This window comes from Marmota marmota, unplaced genomic scaffold (assembly GCF_001458135.2).
Source record: "Marmota marmota marmota unplaced genomic scaffold, marMar, whole genome shotgun sequence".
Classification (NCBI taxonomy): Eukaryota; Metazoa; Chordata; class Mammalia; order Rodentia; family Sciuridae; genus Marmota; species Marmota marmota.
Window position 1 is genome coordinate 1,283,288 of NW_025999870.1, and position 10,330 is coordinate 1,293,617.

Here is a 10,330-nt window from a genome sequence, read left to right on the forward strand (position 1 = left end):
TCTTTACTGTTTTTCAATTCCCTAGCAAAGTCTCTTACAGGTTGAGCACTGGTCTCTAATCAAAAAATCTGAAATGCTCAAAAACCTGAAAATGTTTAGTGGTGACATGACACCACAGGTAGAGAATTGTACACCAAGAAACTTTGTTTCATGCACAAAGTTATTTAAAACATTGTATATAATTACCTTCAGGTTGTTTGTGTAAGGTGTATAAGAAACATAAATACATTTTTTGAGTGCAGTGGCTCAGATTTCTAATCCCAGCAGCTTGGGAGTCTGAGGCAGGAAGATCGTGAATTCAAACCCAGCATCAGCAACTAAGAGAGACTTTTAACAACTTAGACCCTGTCTAAAAATTTTTAAAAACTTAAAAAGGGCTGGGGATGTAGCTCAGTGGTTTAGTGCTCTCTGGGTTCAATCCCCAGTACAAAATAAAGAAAGAAAAGAGAGGAAGGAGGGAAGGAAGGGAGGAAGGAAAAGAAACAAAGATATTTAAAGTTTAGATTTGGGAAGTTTAGATATCGTATTATATACATATGCAAGTATTCCTAAATGCTATCATTTGTATCTTTAGCATCCCTCAAAGGCACATGTGTTAAAGGATTTGGTCCCAGCCTGTGTTGTTATTAGGAGGTGATAGTAACTTGAGGAAGTGAGACCTAGAAGAAGGAAGCTATTCATTGGGCTGTGCTCTTGAAGATTTTGTGACCCTAGTCTTCTTCTTTCACTCTCTTTTCGTTCTAGAAGCCATGAGATAAGCTACTTCATCTACCATGTGTCCCCATCATGATGTAATACCTCACCCCAGGCCCCAAAGCAATAGGGCCTACTGACCATGGACTGAAACTTCCAAAAGTGTGAACCAAAATAAACCTTTCCTCCTTTTAGATGATTAACTCAGGTATTTTGTTACAGTAACAGAAAGCTGATTAGCACCAAATCGGACCAAAAAGAATCAGAAATCTAAAACACTTCTGCTCCTCAATATTTCAAATAAAGGATACTCAAGCTGGATTGCGTTTCTTGTTTCCTTTCATCATTTCTTTAACTCTGTCAGTAGTCTGTTTAATTCATTCTGTCTTATTTTTTCATCTCCTTTTCTATCTAAACTTTGTGTCCGCCTCTCAGAATAATGGTCTTTTATACAATAATCTCAATCTTTTACATATATGAACTAACTTAATAACAGCTCTCTGAGAAAGAAAACTGCCATCTAGTGCCTAGAGCAATGACCCAGCACCTAAATAGCAGGTGACCAGTAAATGTCTGTTAGGTGAATGCCCATCTTATAGAACAGAAAACAAGAGAATGTAGAACTTAAGTGAATTGCTCAAGATCCCAGTGCCATTAATTTCTGAAGCTCAATTTGGTTCCCAGACAGAAGAATCTTGATCACAATTCTGTTTCAGTTGTTCATTTATTTCAAATATGTTCTTATTTTCCCTTATCTATGCTATTTCTTTCTCTCTTTCATTTATTAAACCCTTTCGTCATCATAACTCAGGACTTAACAATCCTTCTTAATTTTTAGTCAAAAAATTAAAATATGCCTTAAATGTGCCCAAAATTCAGTGATGTTAACTACCTACATTTTTTGGCTGGGAGCCTTTGGTGTGTTTCTGTACCTTGTAAACTGAAAACATCTTGGGTTTGATTTCACCTTTTTTCTGGATCTTCATCTCATAAATGATGGGGGGAAAGGTGTCTGCATTTCTGGGTTATAACACCTGGAATCATAAAAACAGTTCAATGAGACACAAACAACAGATGGATTGCTTCTCCGAAAGGTGAATGAGAGAAAATTGGCTAGAATTCCAGCTCCAGTGTGTCTAACATACATCAGAACGTGAGCGTGTGCACACACACACACACACACACACACAACCAATCTCTGTCTGCAATTAGTCATCTACCATTATCTGTATGGTAAAAATATCTGTTTTCCTACCCTTGGCACTCTTGGGCCCTTAAATATAAAATTGATTACATTCTTGGTTAAGTTTTAAGTTTCTAGAGGTTCCTAGCAATTCTATGAGTTGTAGGTATTTGGTATTTCTTCTTCCCCAATAGATTATATAATACCTGATGAGAAGCATTTTCCATGTAGCTATTTCCCTCCCACTGCACCTGCCAGCATATGCTAAAGCATTTAGGGGATGCTGAATAAGTAAATGTTCTATGCACAACACACACACACACACACACACACACACAGGATTGTATGCACACAGGTGTGGCCTACTTCCTGTCACACTCCAGTTATTAAAATTTTATTTTGACCCTAGATGTTTCTCCTCTGTTGACTGATTCTCTTATAAAGGTTTCGTTAAGTAGAAAGTGAACATGTTAGCTTTTCACTTAATAAGCTCGTTACATTCTCTAATAAGCAGTTTCCCTTCTTTTTAACTCAGTTGAACCAAAGTTCACATAGGCCATGGCTCTTTCACAGGCTTCTGAAGACAGAACCGATGGCAAGCAAGTAAGATAATAACGGTATATACAACTCATAACTATAGAGCATCAAGGATTTGTCAGACAATGTAGTCACTTCAGGTAAACACAGATGTAGTTTCTTATTCCTAAGAAANCTGTGAGGGAAGAGTATATCCTGTTCAGTTTATTTCAGTCATTGTATTTTTAGGTTTCCTGCTCTCCAAGTGTTTGCAATTTAACCAAAATGGTATGTCAATCTGGGTGTGAGATTAGCACAGAGTCTTTATAAAAAGAATCATCAACTACATTCACAGGCTCAACCAATAAAAGGGCAATATCCTTATTACACATGCAGCTTCAGATGGTGTTCAGATGTTGGAGAAACACTCTTGGAATTCCTGAGTTACATGAAAGCAGTGAGTTGGCCTTTTTTGTGTGAGTAGATGTTGTCCTCTTTATTATTATTTAAAGACATAGTATTTAGAAACATTTTGGTCAATAAAGCAAGTCTAGAATAGCTGAGAAAAATTGTCCACACTTTTTATATATATATATATATATATATATATATATATATATATATATATATATGACAAATTTATGCTTTGAAAATAAGCTGAATATCCAGAACTAAAATAGTGAAGTAAGAGGTGCCTGCTGTATCTGCCAAACTTCATCTGTTTTTCTGTTCAATTATAAAATGTGGGACTAAATAGTAAGTGTAAAGAAAATTAAGCAAATAATATGTAATAATTACTAACCTTAAGAAAAACAAAAGTCATATGATAAAGAAACAAAGGCTTCCATGCACAACAGGCTAAGCTTTGAATAACATTTGCACACCCTTAATAATGCAAACCATAACCAACAAAAACAACAACAACAAAAGTGTGACACAACTATTCTGTGAAAAAATCGGAGGGAAGGAGTACATATTGGGATGTACTCCTTCTCCCAGAGAGAAAAAAACTAATAAATAACATCTAATGAAAAAGTCAATAAATAACAGCAAAAGAATACTATTTTGTGGATTTAGAGATTGAATAGGGCTGTTTTCATTGTAAGTATCTTTAAAATTCTCAATAATCATGCCCATAGTGATGTGATTTTTAAAAATTGAAATAAAAGTTGAAATTTTTACAGAGATTATTCTGATTTTTGTATTTAACCCGGACTCAGTAACAAACCAAGTGGGTATTTTCTGTGATTAGGAAAAAAATAAAATAAAAAGTTTCCACATAAATAGCACTAAGTTAAACAAAGACCAGGGAAGTTCTTTCTTATTTTTATTTCTAAGACAGTGTTTAAAAAGATTTTTAAAAGATACCTTATAAAGTAAAGTTCTTCCCCACTCGATAATCCAAATGGGTCCTACTGAATAAGACCAAAATCAATATGGCCCATACGTCAACAGAGGTTAAAGATCTGAACTGTCTCCATCTGCTACAGTTCCTCATCAAAGTATGGTGCTTCACAGGTTTCCAGATGTGAGACTCAGGAAAGGTAACCATGGTGCAGACAGAGTGAATAAACAGCAATAGAAGAAATACTATATCAGTTCAACAAACATGTTTACTCTATAGGAGGCCTTGTGCTGGGTCTTGGAGGTACTGAGATACAATTAAAAGATACTTAAAAAATTTTAGTACATTGTAGTAAGTGCATTGTAGTAAAATAAAAATATGTACCCATAGTGGAAGCTACCCCCAAAGACTTGGGAATGTCTTCTTAGAGAAGATAAGATGAAGAATTAAGAGATGAAGAATAAAATTAAGCAATTAAGGTAGGTTTAGAATATGGGCTCTGGAGCCAAACAGAACAAGACTCTGATTTCATTTCCATCACTTATGGAACCAATAGTAAGTTACTTCATCTCTCCAATCTTTATGTTTCCTAATTGACAAAATGGTAACTACAGTTTCAAAGGTTAAGAGAAAATACATACAAAATGCCTTGTGGGGCTGGGGATGTGGCTCAAGTGGTAGCGCGCTCGTCTGGCATGCGTGCGGCCCGGGTTCGATCCTCAGCACCACATACCAACAAAGATGTTGTGTCTGCCGATAACTAAATAAATAAATATTTAAAAAAAAAATGCCTTGTGAATAGCGGACGTTCAAAAATTCTTTTTACTTCACATTTTTTTTTAATATTTGAAGATTGAAATCATGTAGAAAGGATGGAGGCTTCCTGGGGTTTCAGAGGACATGGACAGAGAAAACTTCCATTAAAATAAAGCACCCATTAATAGAGCTAAATTTTTTCTCTTTGATAATTAAGAAATGAATAAAAGAGTATTGTTCTAGAAGTTTCTTCTTTAGCCTAAAATGACTTTCTCCACCACTTGCACACCCTTTTATGAAAAATAGGAAAAAAAAAACTTTAAAAGCAAGGTGGCATTAAGTTTAGGGGGAAAAAATCTGAGAGAAAGAGTATTATAAAATAATTTAATATGCTCAGAGAAATACTGAAATTAAAAAGCTTCCGGAAAAAGAACTGGACTGCCATTTCATCTAAGTCATCACCTATCACCCTACATTAAACCTCGATTATTTTTTAGTTAAAAAAAAAAAGCTTAATAAACTCATGGTTATGAAATACACTTGGAAGGGACACCTAATTAAAGTGCAAAAGACAACCCAGAGTTTTGTGATCAAATATTTTCTTACATGGTAAGAACCCAATGGCCTTTAAGTAAAAGCAAACCCATTCACAGAAGCGCCTCTCTCCAACAGATAACAGTACTTTCTGACCTCATGAAAGAGGAGTATTCCCCTGGCTCTCCAGCCCCACCCACAGCACCCATTCTTTGGAACTCACAAAAGAGAAAGGTAGAAGAGCAAAGGTATATACATGCTGGAGCAGACATGTGGGAGCTTAGCTATTCTGCAGTGGTCACTCAAGGCCTGGAATAGTGACAGAATGACCTTGAGCAGAAAAAGGAAAGGACAATTTAAATATATATATATACATCAGCTATAATATCTTACCCTGCATTTCTACATGCTATTACTGGGAGGCTGTGATTGGGTAAGATATTACAGCTTTGTAAAAATCCAGGGTAATAATCATGAAAAGAAAATCTATGGTTATGCTTATATCAGAAGCTAGGGGAGAGCTGAGGGCCACAGAGGTAGATCCATGAGCACATGCCTGGCCACTGGGATCAGTTATCCAGTTACCTAGGAATTTGACTCTTGATGAGTTGCTAACTCAGAGAAAACTAGCACTAGTAAACTTCCCACTAGACCAGACACACAATACAGAAGTTGTCTCAGACATGACTCTAGCTGAAAAAAGTAAGAGACCACATCAATAAATAATTCTCTCATGAGAACCCAACACCTAGGCCTGCGTGTTTGCGAGTTCGTTTTACGCGACGTTCATGGTGTGAGAAATCGTTGAGCTGAAAAGGAATGTGAAATTGGTCTTGGACTGATGGCAGCTCTGGGCTGTTCAGACAAGATAAACAAAAACACCCTGGAGGGATTCTTTAACAGCTCCGTCTGCCCAGATTTCCAAAGAAAAATAAAGTCCCTCTTACAATCCCAAATTATAAAATGCACAAGGAAATTATTCATTGTGAATGCAAACAGAAATAGCAAACATAAAAACTAGAGCACCAAAATATAACTGAAAAATAATCTGAAAGGGAATACAACATGGCATGGTTAAGATGGTTGAAGGTATTTAAAGGTCCAGAAATAGTAAGGTGGAAAGAGAATTCATAAACTTGAAGCCAAATCTGAGTACATTACCCAGCACACAAAATGAAAACTAGTAGTGATGGGATATTTTAAAAAGAAGTTAAAAGACATGGAATATAGACTGAGAAAATCCAACATGTATCTAATAGGAATTACAGAAAGAGATTAAAAATAATGGTAAGAAAAGTATTCAAAATTATAGTTGAGAATTGCTCAGATTTTTTTAAAAAGTGAATCTTGACCAAGTCTTTTGATTTTAATATTATTAAGTTTTGCTCTAACTCTATTTCTTTTCTTCTAATTCCTTCGGGCTTATCCTGCTACACTTTCCCTACCTTTGGATTTAGATTCTAAGTTTAGTCATTTTCAACCTTTTTTTCTTTAACATAGAAATTTAAAGATGTATTTCAACTGTTTCCAATAATGTGCCGGAACCAACCAGCTCACACTGGCTGGTGCGAATTGATTGTGTATTTCTTCCCAACTCCACACTTGTGTTCCCAGCTTGAAGTAAACCATGGTGGATTATTAGCTTCAGTGAGCTGATCCTGCTCTCTTTCCATTTAAACATACATACCAACTTGGGGAGTTTGTCGGAAAATATTTACCAAAATATCCCTGGCTATTTCCTAGATTTGGTATTTACATGGCATTGTGATTTGATTCTAAAATTTATTATTTCTTCTTGGTGGTTGCTTAGAAGTAGATACTTTTAAATTTTTCAAAAAAATCTATAATTTCGTTTGAGGGTATTGAACCCAAGGCCTCAGGCATCCTAGGTAAGTGCACTGCCACTGAACTACACCCTCATCACAATTTTTAATGTTTTTTTTTTTTGTGATATCTGTAGAATTTCCATTATTTGGCACTTGTTGGGACTTAGTTGGTAATTATGCTTCATAGCAAATTTTTTTTTAATTTCACTTATACTTGAAAACATATGCATTCTTTAATTCTCAGGATTCTATAAAGATCCCTATTTTCAAGCTTGTTAAGCGTGCGATTTAAATTGTCTATTATTATTGTTGAAGGATTGTTGGTTGCCTGGCCCATTATTTTTTTATCCATCTTATCTGCTAATTACTGATTTATCAATTCTGAGAAAGGAATATCAAATTTTATCCAAGGAAGTAGAAATGTCTTGGAATATCTATATCTATCTATCTGTACAAATGTATCGCATATATGTATCATTACCTAACAGATTAAAGGACAAAATTTTGGTTTTTGCCTATGGAGGCTGAAAAACTATTTAATGCAATTCAGCAACCATTCTTGATTAAACAAATATAACTATCTCCTCCAAATAAACAAGTTGTTTTAAACAAACTAAGAATAGACAGGAATCTCCTTAATTTAATAAAGTGTATCTTTCAAAAACTTCTTGCAACCAGAATCAGTAATGTCAAAAATATAAGAATATTCTGCATTCTACTTTTAGTGTTACACTATGGCATGTGGTCAACATATTAGGCAAATAAAAGAAAAAGTTTAAGTATTAAAATGTACATAGCATCTTATTCATAATGTTAAAATCCTCAGAAGACTCAAATGTCTCTCAACAGGAGAATGAGCAAACACGCTGAGCTGTAAGCATATCACGGACCAGCATTCAGTCTCAGCAGAAAGGACAGATTGCTAACACAAGTGGCAACATGAATGAATCCTAAAGGGACGTTATGCCATGCAAAAGCAGCCAGTTCCAAAATAATATATACTTTATGGTTTCATTTTTATAAAATTCATGAACAGGAAAAACTGATGGTAACTGAAGGATTGTTGGTTGCCTGGCCCCAAGAGACAGGAACTGACTACAGGGACACAGAAGGTGAAAGAAGCTCTGTATCCTGACTGGGTGTTTAATTATACACAAGGATATAGTTATCAAGGCTAAAAAAGCTGAATAATTAAGATCTGTGCATTTTATTAAATGGTAGTTATATTTTGAGTTTTAAAAAGCACAATAGATAGGAAAAGCTAAAGATTGAGAAAAAAGAAGGAAACATAATTAAGAGATGATATAATTGTTTACATAAAAGATCCAAGACAATCTACAAATAAATATTAGTACTAATAAGAAAGTTCAGCCAGGCTGCTAGAAATCAATATACAAAAATCAATAGCTATTTTTAAAATGTAATTTTTAAAGGACATTATTAACCATAGCAATAAAAACTTTTAGATGCCCATAAATAAATCTAACAAATGATGTGCAAGATTTTTATGGGGAAAGCAACAGAACTTTATTGAAAGGGGAAAAAAAAAGGAAGGATTTTTACTATTTGCTGATGGGAGGGTTCAATATTTTAAAGATTACAATTTTCATAAAATTTACCAACAAATTCAATGTCATTTAAATAAAAATACCAGTAGGGGTTTTCAAAGAACTTGATAAGATGACGCTAAAATGCACATAAAAAGAACAAAAATTCAAGAATAAGCTAGATAATTGCAAAGAATAAGGAGGGAGAAGAGAAGAAAAAGTGAAAGGGGGTTATGTTTTTGAATATTAATATTGTATTATATAAAACTATACTGATTTAAATGGTATGGTATTGCCACAGGGAATAGAGTGCTTAGGAAGAGAACCACTTATATGTAAATTTGAATATGAGAGAGATGACATCACAAATCAGTGATATTTAATAAATGTTGTAAAGAACTCACCATACAGAAAAACACAGACCCAGTGATTTATATGGAAGAGGATAAAATTGAGTAGCTATCTCATACACACATGAAAAATAAAACATATAAACACAAAAAATAGATATACAAAAATTTCTAGAGGTTGGGGCTGTAGCTCAGTGGCAGAGCCCTTGCCTAGCATGTGTGAGGCACTGGGTTCAATTCTTAGTACTGCGTAAAGATAAATAAAGGCATGCTGTCCATCCACAACTATAAAATTTTTAAAATAAAAATAAATTTCTAAATGTAAGAAGTAAAATTTTAAGGTGTATTATATATAGCTTGATGGTATTTGGATTCTGCCATATACTTACAATATTAAAAGTAAACCATATTCAGAAAAGAAAATATCAAGACTGTATCTAAATTAAACTAAGGACTATCTATCAAGATGACAAAAAAAAAAAAAACCACAGGTTAAATTGGGTACAGTGGCACACGCCTATAATCCCAGGGACTCAAGCTCAAGGCTAGCCTCAGCAACTTAGCAAGACCCTGTCTGAAAAACAGAAATAAAAAGGACTTTGGATGTAGCTTTGTAGTTAAGCATCCCTGGGATCAATCCCTAGCACCAGTGGGTGGGGTAAGGAGGGGGGGCGCAGCAGGTTAATAACTAAGGGAAATTTTTACAACCCATATAACTGTTTTTATGTAATTGGAACATAATAGAATTCCTTTAAAATCAGCCAAGACAAAATCCAATAAAAGGAAGCCTAAATAGGTTGGAACATGTGGAGAAAAAAAACAAAACAAAACAAAAAAAAAAAAACGCTGTTTCCTTTCTAGCAATCAAAGTAAAAAAATCCATTAGAACAACAAAATACCACCCCATACCTATCAGATGGGCCAAAATCAGTCCATTAATACCAAGAATGGATCGGGCTACTAGAAAATGGAAAAATCTCATACACTCATACAGTGCTGGCAAGACTGCAAATTAGTACAATCACTTTGAAGGACAATTTTGGAATTTTTTTTTTATAAAAACAGTTGATGATACACATAACCTACCAGAGATTTGGCCTCTAGATGTTTGATATAGAGCACAAGGAGATATGTTCAAGACTATATGTCACTGTGTTGTTCATAATAGCAAAAAACTGGGGACACAAATGCTATGAAATCATATACTTTTTAAAAATGTCCAAATAAATTCTATATATTTACTATGTGTATGTCCATATTGAAAGAAAGCATATAAAGGTACACAGCAATATCCATATGGTGTTATATGGGAAAAAGCCCCAGCACCTGATCACCTGGGCTTGACTCCTGACACCTCTGGTTACCAAACGTAAAGCCTTGGACATGGAATTAGTTACTAAACTAATTCTTTTTCAGTCCCTTGCCTGTAAAAACAAGTGGCAATGAATTGGGTGCAATGGTACATGTCTGTAATCCCAGCTACTCAGGTTGCTGAGACAGGAGGAACATGTGTTCAAGGCCAGCCTGGGTAACAGAGCAAGGCCTAACCTAAAAAAAAAAAAAAAAAAAAAAGGGGGGGG

The 10,330-nt window shown here is 34.7% G+C and overlaps 1 long non-coding RNA gene across 6 annotated transcripts in view; it reads right to left on the minus strand.

The window, feature by feature from the left end:
- Nucleotides 1-1,505: 1,505 nt before the first annotated feature.
- LOC125610917 overlaps nucleotides 1,506-10,330 on the minus strand; it is a 55,916-nt gene continuing 47,091 nt past the window's right edge. For 5 of the 6 annotated variants that reach the window (XR_007340985.1, XR_007340983.1, XR_007340979.1 and 2 more), the window contains one exon: nucleotides 6,451-6,472. This is a non-coding gene — a long non-coding RNA (uncharacterized LOC125610917). Of the gene's footprint in view, nucleotides 1,517-6,450; nucleotides 6,473-10,330 lie in introns of those variants that run through there. The other variant, XR_007340975.1, reaches the window with a different exon arrangement.